This window comes from Camponotus vicinus, unplaced genomic scaffold, assembly GCF_025532165.1.
Source record: "Camponotus vicinus isolate PSW18456_S1 unplaced genomic scaffold, iyCamVici1.0 SCAF_6, whole genome shotgun sequence".
Lineage (NCBI taxonomy): Eukaryota > Metazoa > Arthropoda > Insecta > Hymenoptera > Formicidae > Camponotus > Camponotus vicinus.
The window spans coordinates 14,345,619-14,366,047 of record NW_028141978.1 but is presented as its reverse complement, the minus strand read 5'-3'; the positions used below and the strand labels follow the sequence as shown (position 1 = coordinate 14,366,047).

General features: G+C 36.1%; 1 protein-coding gene and 1 long non-coding RNA gene across 7 annotated transcripts in view; both read right to left on the bottom strand.

Annotated features, from left to right (window-relative positions):
- The window catches only part of Nlg-5 (neuroligin 5), a 254,643-nt gene extending 235,798 nt beyond the window's left edge, over positions 1-18,845 (bottom strand). The window contains exons 1-3 of one of the 6 annotated variants that reach the window (XM_083101774.1): positions 18,662-18,845; positions 18,445-18,487; positions 17,403-17,665 (exon numbers count right to left, since the gene is read on the bottom strand). The gene's annotated coding sequence lies outside the window, so the exon portion shown is untranslated. Of the gene's footprint in view, positions 1-17,402 lie in introns of all 6 variants that reach the window. The other 5 variants (XM_083101771.1, XM_083101772.1, XM_083101773.1 and 2 more) reach the window with 5 other exon arrangements.
- LOC145973687 (uncharacterized) lies at positions 3,509-4,539 on the bottom strand. The gene is made up of 3 exons (XR_014439537.1): positions 4,399-4,539; positions 4,133-4,319; positions 3,509-3,809 (listed from the first exon to the last, which is right to left on the bottom strand). It is a non-coding gene; the product is annotated as an uncharacterized LOC145973687 (long non-coding RNA).
- Positions 18,846-20,429: the final 1,584 nt, after the last annotated feature.

The following is a 20,429-nucleotide window of genomic DNA, read 5'->3' as shown; positions in this document are numbered from 1 at the left end:
CGGGGAAAGAGGACGAACACGCTGCGTGAAGAGAACCGCAAAAAGGAAGATCGGTTGATCGGTCTGATTGCGATTGCACTACGCGAGTGTTTGCTTCAATTTTTGCCCTTTATATTTTTGTATTTGTTATCGACTATCGGTTGCGATTAATAGAAATAATTGTAAAAATAATAAAAATGACTATTATTAATTACGCGTGATGTTTGTAGGGTTGGCTATTGGTAATCCTTATTTATTGATAACAATTTAGAGATCCCAAGATCTCTTTCAAGATTAATTGTACCTTAATATTAGTATTGCTATCTTTCGATGTTGGAAGGAAGACACAATAGGTATCCCTTTTTGCAGATTCTGCGAAAGAAACAATGAGATGGATTGCGATCAAAGTTCCTCGGGTGCTCCTTGTTTATATAAGAAATGTCTTTTTTTGGTCTTTTGTTCTTTTTAATCAAGCCTACCATTTACGAGAATCCGAAGAGGCTCGTAGAAATTTAACGAAAATATGTTCTAGAAATTGGGAGCTCTCGAATGGAAAATATTTTATTTATCACAAAGGGATGGAATGCCATAAACAAACATTAATCATCCTCTTTGATGTTGTACAATACAGTATACATTCGATTACGTCGAATTGCGGAAACAAAGCTCGATGATTAATTCCGATTAAATTAGATATCTTAATACGCGTAAATAGCCTAAGTTAATGCAATTGCCATAATGCGCAATCTCTACCGTTAACTTTGTTATCTGGGCTTGATTAAAGGCAATATAATGCCGATCGTAATAATTTGATTACAATTTATAGTACCATTGCGCATTGCCCATTACCGATAAACAATTTATTCGCAGCTGCTGCTCATACATCTGCGCGTAAATTACGCTCGTTGTAATTATTGACGACTCATCTGTAGCATCGGAAAATACCATAATAAAGAAAATATCGGTTTCGTATATATATAATTTTAGAACATAATAATACATAAATTAATTAACTTAATTATATATATTTTGGATGTCGAAATTATAGCTCTGCACGTTTAAATATTAAATCACATTAATGCTTAAATATGTAATATTCCCATACAATATATGGAACGTTTATAAATGTTAACTTACACAAGCGGGAATAATGATTCAGCTCAACTGATTATTGAAGAAAAGAGAAAAGATATAGGAATATTTCGAGGAAATAAATCATTTCCTAGGAAACGTATCCTTTAACACTATTAAATATCTCCGCATGTAAAATTCACTTTTGCGACCTACAGGGTAGATTATATGTCAGCAATATTAAACATGGCGGCATCGTCACGAAACTTCTTGTCACGACATGACGCAGAACAAGTTTAAATTGACTTGACTGCGAATATTTCTACGTAGATACATTCTATTGTACGGTCACGTTACACAGTATCAATCCATGGTACGACGAGCAAGAGACCGTAATCTCTTTATCAACTGTCACATATTTCACCCTCCGATTTGCATATTTTGATTGTATTTGATAATTTTACATCCAAAGAACACGGAATTTCTCTACTGTAATAATTGCACTAGAGAGACGTGAAATTGTAAGTTTTTTGAACGAGAGCTATTCCTCTTTCGTAAAATTAATTAATTTCATAAATCATGCTCTCTGTCCTCTCATTTACAACGCAGAATGCCCGAGATGTTAATATCACGTTCGAATAATATCAAGTCGTTTATTTGAAGAATAAGCCAGTTTCGAAACATCATGCATGAATTTGAATGAGATGCGAGCATGAATTGTGACATGCGAATATAATGTGTTAAAATTTCCGAGAACTGAGCTCTTGTAACGATGAAATGTATAAAATCAGACTAGTATCATTCTAATATATCTGCGAGGAAAAAGGGAGAAGCAACGAGCGAAGAAATTCCTTAGGATCGGTACCAAAACTCATCTATTTCTGTTTTACCGACGTCTCGATTATCTCGCAAATCTCGCGAGAGATTTACGCGGCAGTTCAACGTGTCTCATCGTCTCTCGTCTCATTTTCATCCGCCATCTTCTTCTAGCTTTTTTTCTCCCAGCGGCAGCCTGCGGCGCAGTCGTTGTTCGCGGCGACGAAGCTGATCAGAAAAATCACACGGCGGAGAAGAGGCGAAATTGACTCCAGATGCGATGCCGGAAACGAGAATCCAGCCGGGAGAAAAAAGCAGCGCGCGCGCGAAGGCAAGATTGGTAGAGGGAAAAGGTCGTCGTGTCAGGTTATTGAGAGATGCGCGCCATTATTGCTCGCGCAAAAAGTTCCGGGGTCCGGGGAACGAATGCGCCGGAACGAGAAATTAGATTCTCGAATACGTGCCTCGACGAGGAGCGGAGGTGTCCGAGGATAACGAAATGTCTCGTCGAAAGGAATTTCGGAAAGTTAAAACGTTACAAAGCGACTATGGACGTGGGTGAACGCTGCTGTTAAAGCGAGCTGTAAACTACGCGAGTGACGGAATTTATGGCACGGAATTCCTACACTAACCATTCGTTTCAAGTTTTATTCGCAGACAAGCATGATCGAAGCTAAAGTTTAAACTATGACGCGAGCAAAAAATTTTACGAGACGTCGACCCGTTCGTTGCAACGTTCCCTGACAACGGCGAGATTGAAAAGGTGTATGTGCACCCCGGTGATGTGCACGCAAAACGACGAATCAACGGAATATTTTGTGTGATAAATGAACAAATGCGACTTCAAAGCGAAATTTGCCAACCAGAAGTGCAGCCAGATTCAGCGTACGGTTTTATTTCAACGACGAGTCGCTAGTTTTTCTTTCTTCCTTGTCATCTATCTCCAAGCATTACTCACAGAATAGTGTATATGTATTATTAATTGATTAAAGGAATCCTGTACTGAACGGCGAACTCTTACACGATTACAGCGCCCTCATCTAATCCTCATCCCGTATCTCTCTCTATCACGTTATTTATAAAGAAGATACACTGCTTTTTCCACTCTACTTTACCGATATTTCAGGTACATACGGACTGAAATTTTCAGAAGAATGCCATTTATTAATTAGGCAATTAAATTCAGTTTTTATAGTTCGACAATTTTCTACGGTGTAGTATACAATCGTGAAAACTACTGTTTTATGCATAAAAGCTATAAAACTTTTATAAGAAGCTAATATTTGTACAAGTGGACAGCTCTGACGCCATGTTGCTTTAACATGTCGATAAATAAAAATGTAATTTTATACTTATTTTCTTTCTTAATACAAAATCTCGTACTATATAGAGTTTTCACGTGTCCGTTTGCGTGTATACTTCAATTCTGGAGAAGGATTTTTAATTCTATACAGGCAATAAAAAATGGCACACTTCCGAAAATTACGGTGTTTTCGTCGATAATACAGGCGACTCCAGCATCCCCTTAAAATACATATTAATTGTAAAAAAGGGTGATTAAAAAGGGTCTGCGTTTGTGGTAATGAAGGAAACATTGCTTTAGCTTATATTTTTTTTCTATAAACATGCTCTAAGAGGCGAGCTTTATAACAGGTTGTTCGACGATCTTATTCAAAGTAAACGGATAATCGATACGATCCTTATTTATTTGCCGATATTTATATCACCGGAAATTTCATGTCGTTGCGCAACGTAAAGAGAAACGACGTTCATATAATGCGGTTAAATTTATGAACAGCGAGCTACGGGTTGGAAGGTGCACGCTGACTTTGTCTCCCTAACAAGTGCGCCATCACCTGCTGTGCGGATGTGCTAGTGAGATCGACGCCTCTAGGGTGTCCTTCGTCTCTTTTCATCTCACCCATCTCCTTTATTAGCCCAGTCTGCTCGAGACGACAGAAAGAAATGCAGTGGTAATGAAAAGACTTCTCACCAGAAGCTTTCAAAGGGCTTTCCCTTATCTGGATTTTATCTCTCCTATCTTAATATTGTTCTTCAACCATCAAAATTAAAGCAAGTTTTAATAGCAATATAATACGCGGTATTGAAAATAAAATAAACGAACCAAATGTGTAAATATTTTTAACGTATAACGCGATCGAATTTTTAATCGGAGGCTAAATTAAGATTATTATTTCAAGCATCTGGTGGCCGAAAAAGAAAAACCAACAACGCGCGTACGTCACGTAATTAAATTATTATTTACCAACGAACTGCGAACATTAAAAGCTCATTTGTGTCGGCATCGAGAAACTAGCTTGCAGCTTGTGAGGCGGATCGTTTTATCCGTTTCTCTTATCTCTCTCTTTTCTTCAAGGCCGAGTATTATTCTAAGCGTAGAAGCGTGAGATGAAGTGGAGATTAAGCTCGCAACCGTCTCGGCTTAATTGGAACTACGAAAAAGGCACGAAAAATTAATTAATGGATGCGGCGCCCTCCGACAGAGTCATAGAAACGTTGCCATTCGCGTACCGCATCTTCGCGCCGGAATATCTCCAGATATTCCATTCTAGCAGGGTGCGCACGCCGGCTTTTAATTTATTTTTTCCAATTAGAACGACTGCTGGCAGTTTCCTACCCTTTCTTTTAATCGTACTCGTGAATTCTCCTCCGTTTTCGCGAGAAAGGCAACTCGACCAATGGATTATCGAAGCCAATTTCGATATTTTCGATATATTTCGCAATTTTCGAGATACAACGGACAATCGAACTCGATAATTATCAAAGTTGAATGAGATGGAACATTCGGTAAGATTAATATTTGGAATTTTTCCGCAATAGCATGATTCAAAACTCTGTGCGCCAAGTAGAGTTATAAAATAAACTATATTTTTTTTCTAATAAAAAAACAAATACTAAAAAGCATGTTTTTTTCATTGGGAAAAAACAAGTTTAATTTTTTTTATTATTTTTAACGTAATATTTTTTATCATAATGTTTTGTTATTATAATAAAAAAAATAATGAAAAGAACTAAAGTTTTTAAATTTTTAATTTAACTTTTTTCGAAAGTAATTTTAATGAATTAATAATACTTTTGCGGAAAATCACATAAAACATAACATAATTCAGATGTTAACACAAATTTTTTTATACATCTAACAAAAAAAAAGAATTATATTGTGATTGATATTATTTTAATTGCGAGGCTCTCATTAATCTATTAAAATTACTTTAAAAAAAATATACGTATATATGTATATGTATGGATATTTTTTTATTATATTAAAATAGTAATTAAATAAAAACTTTTTACAAATTATAAATTATAAATTGTACTTTTATCTGTATGTATAATAAAGATAATTCATTCAAGTTCAATTTTGACTTGTTTGTGAAGAATTTATCTAACTAAAAATAGTAATTATATAAATATATAGTCAATTGAAATGATTTACATTTAAAATAGTGGAGGTGTTAGTCGAACCTATCTAAAAAATAAAAAATGAGAAACTAACTTACAATAATCAAAATGTAAAGATTTATTCAGATATTTAACATATCTGAAAAAACAAAATTTTGAAAGAAAAACGAGTCTTATTGTTGTTTCACAAAAAATCGTATTTTATGAGAAAAAAACATTTTATTTCTTTTTATATTTCTAGTGTCAAGACTACAATAAGATTACAAGTTTTATATGTATATCCATATAAAACTTAATGATTTATAAATATAGTATATATGAATTTATAAAACTGTGTGCAAGTTTTGTTTCTTCATTATATTTATTAAATGATACTGGGAAAAATAGTAATGTTATTTTTTAATCTAAGAATTATTCAAAGCAAAGATGATATTAAACATCCGATAGATGCTCCGAGTATACACTTCGTTAATTTCTTTCGTCGCTGCTCTCTGAATTTCTCCTCTTTTTGCTCTTAGAATCGAAAGAACACACATTTAGATTCATCGTTTATTCGCCGACCCTCCCAAAAAGCGCATACATCTACTCGGCAATCTTTTATGCATTAACGAGTATTTCCGTTGGCTTTATAACTAGAATCTCTCTTAATTATTTGAATGGCAAATAAATCTTGCTTATGAATGGTTTTAATTACGATCTGCAAATATAATTCCTTTCACCGCGGAAAGATCAACTTTCGAAAATAAAACGATTAAACGTATGTTAGAGACGTTTGAAAATTTTGTAAAATATTTGGGGTGTGTGAATCTCTGACTACTCAGAGTAAATTCGTATTCCCTTTAAACTACAATGTCGGACTGTGCATAAAATTGGTAGCACTTGATATTTACACTCCAAACAGGCGGGCATGATATCATACGCTGGATGCGACGCAGAACACATATGGCGAACAACTAGGAATAACTGGGAACAAACGCATCACAAAGACTGAAAGGTGCTCGCTTTCCGTTATTCATGTCTCGGGAAATAGAAATAGAATCTGCATAGAGGGTGAATTTACGTGAATATGTATATATGTGTTTAAAGATATAAATAACGATACATAATCATATTATTTTTATTATATACAAATAGAAAGTAAAAAAAAAAATAAAAAATATAATAATATTAAAAGATATATTAAAACATGATAATAATATATAATGTTATATAGAGTATGTTATCGGGATCGTAGTAATATGTGAAAGGAATGTAATTTCTCATGTAAATGTGTAAGTCGAAAATACAGAATAAAATTTTATTACATAAAGTTTTCGTTTTTGAGAAAATCGTCTTCGAAGATTCATCGAATTCGACTAAAACAAGAATCGGATCTTGCTACATACAATTGTTTTTATTTCTATTAATATTTTGATTTGATATCTAAATAATGCCACAATCTTGAATGATGCATTTATTAAATTACAAATTACTGAAAATATCGCTTGGCAAAAATAAAATAATCGTGATTGCTTATAATTGTTTAATTATTTATAAATACAAAAATAGTTGGATATTGCAAAATCTGCAACAGATTTTCGTTACTAGTCAAATGCATATATTATTAATAATATAAAATATAAAAATGTTAAAAATATATGTAAATATTAAAAATATATAAAAATAAATAAAAATTGTAAATATATAAAAATTAATACAAAATTGTAGAATACAATAGAGAAGTATAAATAAAAATAGATAGATAGATATAGATAGATAAATAGAGGGAGATGAAGGGAGGCAGGAGGGAGAGAGAGAAAAAAAGAAGAAGGGAGAGAAAGAGAGAGACTATAGTTACTTCTTTGTGAAATCCAGTTTTCCAGGAGCTAGTTGACAAATTATTTTTTTGCCCGGTGATGTCGGCAGAACTCCTCGAAAAACTTCCTTCCCGCAGGGTGCTCCTTCTTTCCGCGGATGACACTGACGAATGTCTGCCGTCGCCGGCGGAATTATCTGACGCGCGCTTCTCTCGCCTAGAGAGAAACGGATTCAAGGGCCACCTGCTGTTTCCACCCCGTAGCGGTACAAGATAATACGGATGGGCAGAATATTCGATATCACTTCTCGCGCGCGCGCGCGCGCGACGCGTCTCAATCTATTATAATTATATCGAGGGGGACGGGCGACGAAAAAAAGAGGCGTAAGACGAGCGAGGGCAACGTAGAAAGAAGGTGAACGAGGGGATGGGAAGGGCAAGAGGGGAGAAAAAGATTAATAGCTCGCAACAGCCGCGGTTGTTGCAGCTAACGATGACAGAATGAAAAATAAGTGTCGGATAACATAGCGAGTGTTTCTAATGTAATAAATAGGCTGGAATTAATGCGCGATTTTTCATCGGCCGTTATCGAGTCGTGTATACCTCGCACTTGCAATTCCGCGCATAAGGGATTTCCGTGTAATGGCAATTAATAATATCGTACGCGCGAATAAACGGTTTCGCGCGCTTCGCTCTATTGTGTTTATTACTTCGCGCAAATGTATTTAATAAATCGATACACTGATCAGGCATATTGTCCTGACTGTCCCGGAGGGTATGAATTATACGTGGGAATCTCTCTTTTCAGATTTCAACACGAGCATCAGGAATTTCTAACTTTTCCCGCCAACAATTTTAAGATAACAAATTTTTAAGGAATTAAGGGGATCCCTCAAGCATACTTTTTTACCGACAAAAACACCGTAATTTTTGGAAGTGTGCCATTTTTTATTGCCTGTATAGAATTAAAAATCCTTCTCCAGAATTGAAGTATACACGCAAACGGACACGTGAAAACTCTGTACAGTATGAGATTTTATATTGAGAAAGAAAATAAGTATAAAATTACATTTTTATTTATCGACTTCTTAAATCAACATGGCGTCAACTTGTACAAATATTAGCTTCTTATAAAAGTTTTATAGCTTTTATGCATAAAACAGTAGCTTTCATGATTGTGTACTGCACCGTAGAACATTGTCGAACTATAAAAACTGAATTTAATTGCCTAATTAATAAATGGCATTCTTCCGAAAATTTCAGTCCGCATGTACCCGAAACATCGGTAAAGTAGAGCGGAGGAAGCAGGGCATCTTCTTTATAAATAACGTGATAAAGAGAGATACGGAATGAGGATTAGATGAGGGCGCTGTAATCGTGTAAAAGTTCGCCGTTCGATGAGGGATCCCCTTAAAATAACAATATTTCTTTGTAATATTTCTCCATATGCTTCGTACTTGCTTACGTATCATGTGCAAAAAATATGCCCTGAAATTCATACTGTACTCAAAATACTATAATGAAAAAATTCTCGAAAAATGAAGGAATAAAAATATATTTGCAATTTTTTATTCCAAGCAGTGGTTTCTGATAAGATGTAAGAAATTAAAAGCTGATCATTCGCAAGATACGCAGAGACAGCTTGTGAATCGTACGTGGAACCTAATGTATGAACAATTCACGAGCAGACGATTAAGCAAAGAGAGAGTTTTAAATTCTTGTCTCAAAACCCTGCATTGCTTAATTTTTCAAGAACTTTCCTGCTACAGTATTTTAAATCGCAAATTTCGGGATATCTCGCATGTATATTTGAGAAGAAGCTTAATTCCGCAGAGCAATCTACACCGAAACTCTGTCCGGATTAAAACACTTCTTAGAATGGAATATTCAAATTAAAGTATCAGATTAATATCTATTAATTTGCAGTCTCTCGTAATAACATTATTAAGCATCATCATTAAGTTAAGTGCGCCCAACTTGACAAAGACAGTCTCATTCTGCGAGGTAGCTGAAGCTTTTCAATTGAATTTATAGATATCAATCTTAATGGAGAAGAGATAGGCGGAATACGAGAGGTAGACATCGAGCTTATGCAAGCTCACATCGTGTTACATGAGCTCGGCGTGGGAGCGGAATTTGTAGGACCGAAAGCGGTTCCTAACACGGGATTCATCTGATATCGGGCGCGCGCAGCAAGGGCACCGCTCTCACCCGCTAAAGTATTCGTTTGCTTGAGAAACGCAATTTGCGCGAATGACATTTGTGCAGTAATCCCCCGTATATGTGCAAGCGAGCGACCGCGACTTCTCTACGGGCGTCAACGGTTAACTGGAAAGTTCAACGCGATGATGCCGGTTTAATACCGCGTATTTTAGAGAAAGACAGATAAATAGAGAAAGGGAGAGAGAGAGAGAAAGATCGATCCCTTTTCGAGTCACGTTGCGGATCGCGATTTCATTTAATCCATGCAGAATGAGGATAAAGTCAAACTGATAACGTCAGTTGTGTCGACGAGCCGACACTTAATTAAGAACTACTTAATTACGAAGCCCGCGTGTCTCCTAATTAAACTGGTCATCTCCTCCTTCTTACGCCAACCTGTCTTTAACCTGAAATTAAGTCGAATTAATGCGATTTCGTTTTACCATCACATACGTCCGCGCTTGTGTGAACATCACTTTCAATAATCGGGCAATCAAGTTCACATAAATAATGAGGCCACCGAAGATAAATGAATACAGGGTTTGCGAATAAGAGAGGAGGCTTTAGAATAAAGAGGAGGGTTTTACCCTTCCCGCACTAGTTCGGCGTTAATCCTCTCCTCTTCGCGCGTGATTGTATTCGGGGAGCTGTGCATAGTGTATAATGCACTGTACGCGACGTGTATACAGTTCGCGACAGAGAAGAGTGCTTAGCGTCGGCGACGAGTGACTTAATGAAGTATGAATGAAATGTTTAACCCGGCACGTGAGCTTTTCTCCTGCCAAACAACTTTTTTGTTAAGTCTTTCTCAGGGTGGGCTTGTGGAATTCGTACCGTCCGAATTTTATGTCGGTGGCACTCTTTGTAAGCAATAATTGCGTGCACTCAAAAAAGTATTTCGCTGATGCAGGTAGGTTTTAGGCGTCACGACAAAAATGTAATCGCTATTTTTTGTATCTGCCACTGTGACATTGTTTGTAACATGTAGAATTTATAGCAGCAAATTCTGGTAATACTTTCTAGCAGATTTAAGTCCCATTGCTAAATATTAATCACTGCATTGGATAAAAATGAGGGAGAGTTTCAATACATATTTTAGCTATAGAATCTTTGTGAGAGATGTTCTTCTTGTGTATATCTTGTGTACCATAATCAAACTTTATAACAAATTAGATTAGATAAACTTAACATAGATGAGCGTCATACAAACACTTTCTTACTAAATTTCTCTAACAATTCTGATATAAATATCTGATCTATATGTCTTTGTTATTTAAATTGAATGCAAAACATATACACATCGCAGTACTTGTTAATCACTTATCTGCTTCAGTTAATTTTTCGTATCTAGAAAATTGTTACTATCTAGTTGTATCTAGAAAATAGTTGCAAGATTATTTTTTTGAGTCTATCACAAGACTAAACAAAGTAATTAATTATTTAATTTTGTTGCACACATACATATACTAATTTGAAATTATACATATTTTTTGTTTATGTTATTAAATACTGTATAAAAGATTGATGAAACTCTGTTTATTTAGATAAATTGTTATCTAAATAGATTATTAAGAACCACGGTAATGCAAATATATAGAGGTATCTCTTGAAAAGATCGGAACCCACAGAATATTCTTCAAATCATATAATTAGAATATATTTATTTTCTATTATATACAGGGTGTTTCATTTTAATCCGACCAGTCGAATATCTCGAAAACCAAGCCCGGGAGAGAAAAATATTTCAGACAAAAGTTGTTTGGTTTCGAGGGGGCCATAAGATGGTATCATTGGTTTGACCTTGAAGAGTCATTTCAAGGTCACGTGAAGGTCACTTCAATTTTTTTAAATGGAATACCCTATATATTTTTGCACACTCTTGTAGCTTATCTCGAGAGCTTTCCAAAACACTATCATTAAGTACCTTTTCGTTAAGTACTTTTTGAGTTATGAGGGTTGAAATAATTTCTTAATTTTACATAAACCGTAAAATATCTTGTAAAATATTCACTTTTCGATTATCTTACCTTAATACTTTTATGTACAAAATAATGAGAGGAATCAATTGGTGTAAAAAAAACACAGTTGTTTTTAAGAAAAAATATGGAATTGTTAATTGCAAATTACATATTTTTTCTTCAAAACAACTATGTGTTTTCTTTACACCAATTGATTCCTCTCATTATTTTGTACGTAAAAGTATTAAGGTAAGATAATCGAAAAATGAATATTTTACTAGATATTTTACGGTTTATGTAGAATTAAGAAATTATTTCAAGCCTCATAACTCAAAAAGTACTTAACGAAAAGGTACTTAATTATAGTGTTTTGGAAAGCTCTCGATGTCAGCTACAAGAATGTGCAAAAATATATAGGGTATTCCATTTAAGAAATTTAAGGTGACCTTTATGTGACCTTCAAATGACTGTTCAAGGTCAAATCATTGTCACCATCTTATGGCCCCCTCGAAACCAAACAACTTTTGTCTGAAATATTTTTCTCTCCCGGGCTTGGTTTTCGAGATATTCGACTGGTCGGATTAAAATGAAACACCCTGTATGTATAACAAAAGAGTTAATATACTATACTACGTATTATCCAATACATTCCATCACATTTTTTCCGCGTTAGATTGATTGAGGCTTATTTTATAAATAATTTCAAGATATTTATTCCTATATAAATCAAAAAGGTAATAATATAATTATTAAAGTAATGGTACAGTAATTAATTATTAAATTTTCAACGCAAAAATACGCTGTGATATAAATACATTGATACATTTAATATGTCTGTTTAATATTATATACAGTGGGATATTTAATGTGATATTACAAAGTGTCTTTCCCGAAACTTGATGTCGTAGAGAAAATATTTCAAGTAAAATTTATAAAGTTTTGAGAGAGAAAAAATTGATAATCTTAAATTTTTAAGATTTTTCAAAATCAGATGAAGGAAAGAAATCAATTTTAAAAAAAATAAAACCATCTTTTTTTTATAAATCGATTCTTCAATATTCGGCGTAAAAAGTTATAAGGGTAGAATGGTCGAAAATTGAATTTTATGAGATATTTTTTTTTTAGTTTATGAGATATTTTATACACTTTAATTTGATATAAATTATAAAATTCATAAAACATTCATTTTTCGATTATTTTACCTCAATACTTTTTATACACAAAATGATGAGAGGAAACAATTAGTATAAAGAAAAAAATATAGTTGTTTCTAAAAAAAAGAAATTTTTTTTGCCCGTTGCAAATTTATATTTTATATAAATTTGTATATTTTGTATAAATATACATCTGTATATTTTTTTTATAAGATATATATGTATATTTTGTATAAATATATAAGAATAAAACCGTATAGATTATTTGAGAAACAAGAAATGTCTCAATCGTTTGAAGTATGCACGAGAGAGTGATTTTGCCGGCGATCTCGCATGTTACGAAAATATTGCTTCGAGGATGCATGACATACGTATATACACATGGTATTCGGGAAATGCAAGTGTGTAATCACACGATTACCGGACAAGCATCAACTCGTAAAATCGTGCGACACGAGATGATGGGACACCGGCAGAATGATCGGACACACATGCGGTGTATGTATGCAAAGGAGAAGCAGGAGGAGAGATAGATGAACCTGCAGCCCGCCTGTGTCGGTCACGTGATGCACAAAGGACAACTTGATACACAAGTCTTGATATGCAAAGCGCGTGCGACGAGAGTGCATATCCCGCGTTGGCTTGAAATCTACGACGACGACGTCAAGAATGGCGCCACTTTAATAGCGATATTTTTATTCCGCACGGTGTATCCGCACGGTGTATAATAGTAAGAGAAATCCTACTCTCTTACTCCTTTTCTCCTCTCTTTTTCTACCGCCTTCTCTCTCTCTCTCTCTTTCTTCCTCTCTTTTTCTCTCTCTCTCCTTCTTTCTTTTCTCGCGTGCACGTGCTGCATTTATTTATGACTATAATAGGAAGTAGCTGCGTCGCAGAGTATATTTACGATTGCATAATAAAGTTGCGAGAACTAATGCAAATTCAAGGCTGCAAACAAAGTCGCAAAGCGCAGGGTGACGATTAATGATTTAATATAATATAGTTACTAATTTTCATACCTTTCATGTTTATTTTTCACATTTATAATATCTCTTATGATAATTCTAAAGTTCCATCCATCCAATGGCGCTACAGTCCAAGTCGGATCCGGGCCTCCCTAGTATTCACAGTAGTTTCGAGACTTGCTTTTTTACTAGATTGTCAGTCTTAAGCTAAACCTTTTTTCCAAAGGAAGGGTTCTGTCTTTTGATCTCTCTCTTTCATATACCTGTGTTGCGCACCAAATTATCACATATATATATATGTATATGGGACGTACAGTTTAATGCCGATTCCGAACGGCTATCTCAGAGAGATGTTCTTGGCAAGAATTTGTCACTTGCCTTTTTCCGAGAGAGGAGCGAGCGTATACAATTTTTCGGGTCTACCGGGAATCGAACCCGAGACCTTTGGCTTTGCAGACTAGTGCGCTATCTACTGCGCCACGCTTCGCTCTTTAATTCTAAAGTTATAATTAATAACACAGGCCCACAAAAAAAAAAGTACCCTGTGCTGGCGATCTGACTAGGCTAGTCTTATGTATTTTGGCCCGCTGAATTCGAATCTGACGTCAGAATTGCTCCATCACGTCACAGTTTTTTTTAAATCTCAAAAGAGAAAGACGAAAATTTCGTAAAAATCGACATTCTAGGGTAGTAAGACTGCGCTTCTTGAGGGAAAAGTTACCGAAATCATATTTCCATGTATTTTCTGGCATTATAAATCCAAATCCGATTTGTCACACCAATCATACCATCGATTCCATTAACATTTGTCATGAAAAAGTAGCAATCTTCCGTATTCCATATTTGATTTTAGTTCATTCATAAATCTTATATTGGAAAGAATTAATCTTATATTCTCCAAGTCCAAATTTTGAGAAAAATTTTTTCGAAACTTACAGCTTCTAGCTGTTGAGTTCGTATAAGATGCAGAAATTTCTTTATATAGATCACAAACCTCTTTTCATGTCTTTAAAACGCTAGAGGTACATGAAAAAAAAGATTGTGCTATCTGGAGGTAAAAACTTATCTTAATATCTTCGCATCTTGATAAATAGAATCTGTTTGCAGTAAATTTTAGGTGTTACAACCTGAAAAAGTAAAAAAAATAAAAAATGAGCACAAAAAAAATTGAGCACAACGTTTATATTCTAGGTCGGATTTGGATTTATAATGTCTGAAAATACATTAAAATATGATTTTGGTAACTTTTTCTTTAAGAAGCGCAGTCTTATTACCTTAGAATGTCGATTTTTACGAAATTTTCGTCTATTTTTGAGATTTAAAAAAAACTGTGACATGATGGAGCAATTCTGACGTCAGATTCGAATTCAGCGGGCCAAAATACATAAGACTAGCCTAGTCAGATCGCCAGCACAGGGTACTTTTTTTTTTGTGGGCCTGTGTAATTATAACATATTTAAATAACATGACATATATAAAAATATAAGCGCGCTTCTGTAATTGACGGACTGGAAGAATTTAATTTGTGTTGCAAGTACTTTTCTCATACTTTATGTGCATTATAATCTTTAGCAAATATATAGTAAAGTATCGTGAGGATATTGTGAAAGGTACAATTAAACTTCGTCGAGAGTCAGACGCTGGTTTACACGCTCATTAAAATTTTTAAATCGGCAATCGCAAAAGCTCTACAATTCCATTTATAATCTCGTAGAGATTACGTCAAGATATAAAGTCGCATTCTTTTTTCGTTGTTCAGCGTGGTGAAAATAAGCGAAGAATGAATTATACTTTGGAATTGTTTTATGCGTGCATAATACTTCAAGCACAAAATTTCCTTTTCGCATGTTTCCGATTTTTTTTTTAATATTTTTATTTTAATTGCACAAAAATATCCTTGTTCCAAATTAATGTTTCGCCTCAAAGAATCTAGATATAAGAAAATAAATGACACATTATATGAGAGAAAAATTATATGAGAAAATAAATGACACATTATATGAGAGAGAAAGTGAGAGGAAACGTAACGGAATATAGTGCATATATCCAGGCACGTTCTAGCAAGTTGATATGGCAGATCGCTGCCATGACTATTATGTGAGAAGTCAAATCATTAGGAACATGTACGTTGATGTGCGTGCTATTACGAAAATGATGCCACTAAATTCAAGCATTGTGATCTACCAGAGAATTCCACGAGATTATCTCACAATCAATTGTCCCGCTCCTTCTTCAACTCTCTTCAGCTGGTTTTCAAGAAAGTTATTATGTATCATTAAATATCACATATACAATATTTTATTCTTTTGCATAAAAAATCTCACCTTTTCTCATAGATAAGCAGAGTTAATATTTCTTGAAAAAATTAAATTATGGAAAGAGAATATCCGTTTAATAAATTCAATATTAATTTAAACTGTCTATTATGTATCGCGTGGACAAAAAATTTTACACGTGGAAATAGAGCAGAAAACGGGAGACAGTCGGAAAAGCGACTCTTGCCGATATTGGAGACGTTATAGGTACGCGATAAAACGCAACGCCAGTAAACAAGATTGAGTGTGCTGACGCTCATTTGAAAAGTAGCAAAAACTTGCCCGCGTATTTTTCTCAGAGGTACACAGGGAAAAGATAATTCGATTTGCAAGATCGTATAATAGTCGGGGCAATTTTCGAAATTACCTCCAAGTAATTTTCGTAAGGAATAAAGAAGTACACATAGGAGTCTCTTTCGGGAGAAAAGTAGGTGAAAATAAAGCAAAATGAGAGTGCAAAGTGAAAATCGGAATTTTGTTTCATATATTATGTTATTACGTTTTACATCGGGACGATTCGAAAGCCATACTTACTAATTGGATCCTCGGGATTGGAAGCTCGGATTTGAGATTCATTTATAGAAAATAAATCCAAATCCGCGGAGACGCTATTTTATAAGCATATAATTACATTTAAACGTGATTCGACCAGTTACTTGGGCGAGATCGCCATCAGACTCAATTGTGCTCATCAATTAATCTGAAACGCAGTTAACTGTGTATAACGATCTGGAAACTTGCGTATGGCGTGCCATTACGATCGTTGTTAAAATGTCAGGTGCATTGAATCGCAGACGGAATTACGAGAACGTGCGTTATGAACTTTGTTCGATCGCGAATCGGTTTAACCGCGAGTACGTGCGCTGCGAGGCTCGATACTCAGAAATTACATATTAATGACGGTCTAAACTACATCTCTTTGGCTTCTTTAGAAATTTATTGTTACATTAACTTTACAGTTTATCTTTTACGTGCGACTGTATTCCCATATAATCAAAATTCTAATAATTATTAAAGATGAACAAGATGAAAGATCTAAGATGTAAGATTCTGTTTATTGAAGATGGCAAAGAAGAATTAAATAATTCTCGCATGTGAAATTAATTTAATTTGAGCCAATTGATGTTTAATACTCTCTTCTTCAATAGTTTAATTTAATTAATGTTTCTTAGATCAGCGAACATTTATAATTCAAACGTTTTTGTAAGCTTTTAGTAGATAAAACCGTTCCAAAAGCAATCGTTAAATTTTCTTTCTCATTAGAAACGCGAATTCCCATCAGTTAAACAACATAAAAAGGTACAAAAGGAATTCATGGAAATTGTCGTCCAAGTGTATATAACTGTTTCGTGAATAAATGGTTATTTCAAACAATGAGGGACGTTAAATACGAGTTATAATTAATCGAACGACAATTATTTCATGGCTAATGTTTGATCGACTACAAAGAAGAATATATGATTAAATGAGAGAAGATCAGAAATATAGTCCATGACAATTCCATATTTTACAATTGTATCTTATATTTTTTGCTCTTGCAGAAAACACAAATAACAATCTTGTTATTCAAGATTGCATTTTATTTAATATATTCAATACATATATTATATAATTATATTTACCAGAAACATCTTGCGATAAATTCGTGATTAACAACATGTCAATTAGGGTGAAAAATTAAGGATTTGTACGTTTAATATTAAATGCAGCATATATCGACTTACCACTAGTGCGAGCGGTCAGAATCTTCCTCCAGTGTTTCGAATGTGGCGTGTAAATCCTACCAGCCGTTCGCAGCATCCAATCCTCATGGCCGAAATAATCTGTATTGTTCGTAACACGCTCTGCACCGATTCACTCTCGCGAACAGATGATAAGGACTACTCTAAATGTTCACACGTTCGTGAAAGGTCGAGGGTCTGTGAAAATGCGAATTAACTCTTTAAAATCAGTTCAGCACCTTGACTGTCACATCCAGCAGAAATTCCTGTCGCATCATAAACAATACACATTGAGTTCTTTTCGAGATGAGCCTAATTTGTCATACAATGATCAGCTCGATAAAAGAGTGACGATCAAATGAACGTTCATTTCTGATTGCCAACGTGATTCGTGCATACTATATTAAAGAAATCATTCTTTCTCTCTCTCTCTCTCTTTTTCTCGGAAGCTGGGAACGATCAATCATTACACATGACGCAATTATTAAAGGCGCGACCAACGACGAGATATCAAACTATGATTGGACGATTCCTACGAATTATCGACGGCCGGACGAAGTTTGGCCGACATCAACCAGTGATGATAACGCTCTAATGATTCCTCGAGTTCCATATAATCTCTTGCGAAGAAGTCCAGGAAACTTGGGGAGAAGAGAGATAGAGAGTGAGAAAGAGGAAGAGAGAAAAAGAGATTTACTACGAAGCAGTCTCAATCATAAAACGCTTCAATCTCGTTATCCTAAGGCGACCGTCACCGAAAACGACGAGTATGGGACAAGTTTCAGCTCGCGTATAAGCATCAAACTTTTCGATGAGTCCTCGTCTTCATGCTGCCGTATCTTCTGCGGTAAAATCCTCGAGAGCGAAATCCGCGAATTTGCAATGAGAGAATATTGCACGCTACCGATTTTCGACATTTGATCCCGACACGCTCATTTTCGTGGGATTATCATCAACTTCATACACGCGCAATTTTCTTGTTACGTTACTCCTCACCAATTTTCCAACGACTCACGACTGAACGCCGAGAACACTCCTGGATCACCTCTCAATGTCTCGAGATCTATCGATGGTCGAAGAGATCGCGCCTGGAACGTCCGGATAGTACTGTCGGATAAATCACAATCTATGCTACGTTGAATAATAGTTTTCCGCGTGTGTAATCCCGAGATCTTGGCACGATTTGACTGGCTGTCTTGATGAGAGATTCGTCGCGAAGGAAAGTGCAAAATTTGTCCATGACCAGGACAATGGTTTTTTACCGGCGCGAGGATGTTATAGGGTCGAGGTCGTCATCGATGATTACGTCGTGACGTGCCAAGTGTCACGCGCAAGTAGCACGTGACGCGTGGCGCTCATCGCGTGTGATCGAGACGAGACAGACGTAGGGTCCACGTTACCCCTAGGCACGCGGAGCGCCCGACGTGACGCTCTGTCGGGTTTGTGTACCGGGGTGCTACTGGGGATAGCCGTATGCTTGTTTTTGCAGAGCTACGCAGCGAGAGAGTGAGACTGGACTAGAGTGGGAGAGGCAGGGTGAGAAAGGGTGGCGGAATGACGAAGGGAGGGAAGAGAGGAGGCTGAAAGGGAGGGAATGAGCTGATCGAAGCGAGAGGGATGATCCAGTAGTGTGGATGAACAAAGACGGCAGGAATAGCGAGGGGAGGAAGAGCACGAGAGAGTCGACGAAAGAGAGAGAAAGAGGGACAGGACGTAGGAAGAGGAAGAATAGAGAGAGAGAGAGAGAGAGTCAATAAGGGAGAAGAAGAGAAACCAACCCCCACCGGGTGGAGAGTCTCGACTGGCCTCGACGTCGAGCGACGTCGCGACGGCGCACAGCAGTTGCCAGGACCACCATATCCCTCTCCCCGTCGTGGCACGACGGCTTTCCTTCCCACCCCATCGCGAGGAGAACTACCACCCTCTCCACGTCGCCATCCACCTCTCGGTGCTTTCCATCCCCGTGCCCCTCACCTTTTCCAGGGCCACGGATCGATCCGACGTCCGTCCGTACATCCGTACGTACATCCGTCCGTAAACTTGCCGCTACGGCTGGTATGTATTCGCGATCAGTCAAGACGTATGGGGATATGTGTGAGTGCACGTATGTGTGCGCGAGAGCACGTGCAAGTCTCATTGCTCGGGACAAGTGTTAAATTGCAAGATCAAAAATGAGATGTCTCTCTCTTTCCCTTTCTTTTTCCTTCTCTCTTTCTCTCTTGACTACTTTCTAGAATATATGTGATGTTTTGCGCAATTTGCTCTTCAAAATTTGCTTGTCAACATAAAAGTTACCCAAGGAATATGTATGCAATTGCAATGTCGGGACAATATGGGATATCTATCCGCCAATCCTTTTGTGTAGCAGAATTTGTAAAGTAGTTTAATCACTGTTTCCGTAGATTCTTTTCCAAGTCTCGGATGTACTTTGTTGCAATTAACGGGATTTACGGGATAATAGCTGAGCCGCGAAGTTAGCTTGAAAAGTTAACGAACATTATTTTGCGAGTTACGATGAGAACACGTATGCTCGTCTCGCCAAGTTCGTCTCTTTCGTATGTTCAATTCTCGACAACTCGTATATAATATATCGCAAGTGGAGCCATGTGTGTGGATGCAAACTTGTACCATGGCCATATGCTCGCTTATCTGCTGACATTCCGTTTTAGCGACGCGTACTAAACTCACTCGCGCACGCACGTTGAATTCCCAGTTTGCACACTCGCAATCTCTCACGATGCTAGTAAAGTCGGATGTTTACCTTGCCATTAAGAGAAACGGTTTTTCATGCTGCCAAGTGATAATGGGTCAGTGCGAACAATTTTCTCACTCGCACAGCAATCCATTACGCAGGAAACTGATATATATTTGACATATGATAAAATATCCGACTTGAAAAGCTAATGTAATGCCGAAAATAAAAATCTTGAAGAAAGATACCGTGAAAAATGAAGACAGATTATACTAGCATGAGTTATTTTACAGCAAAGAGAAAGAGAGAGAGAGAGAGAGAGAAGAAAAAAAGAGTAT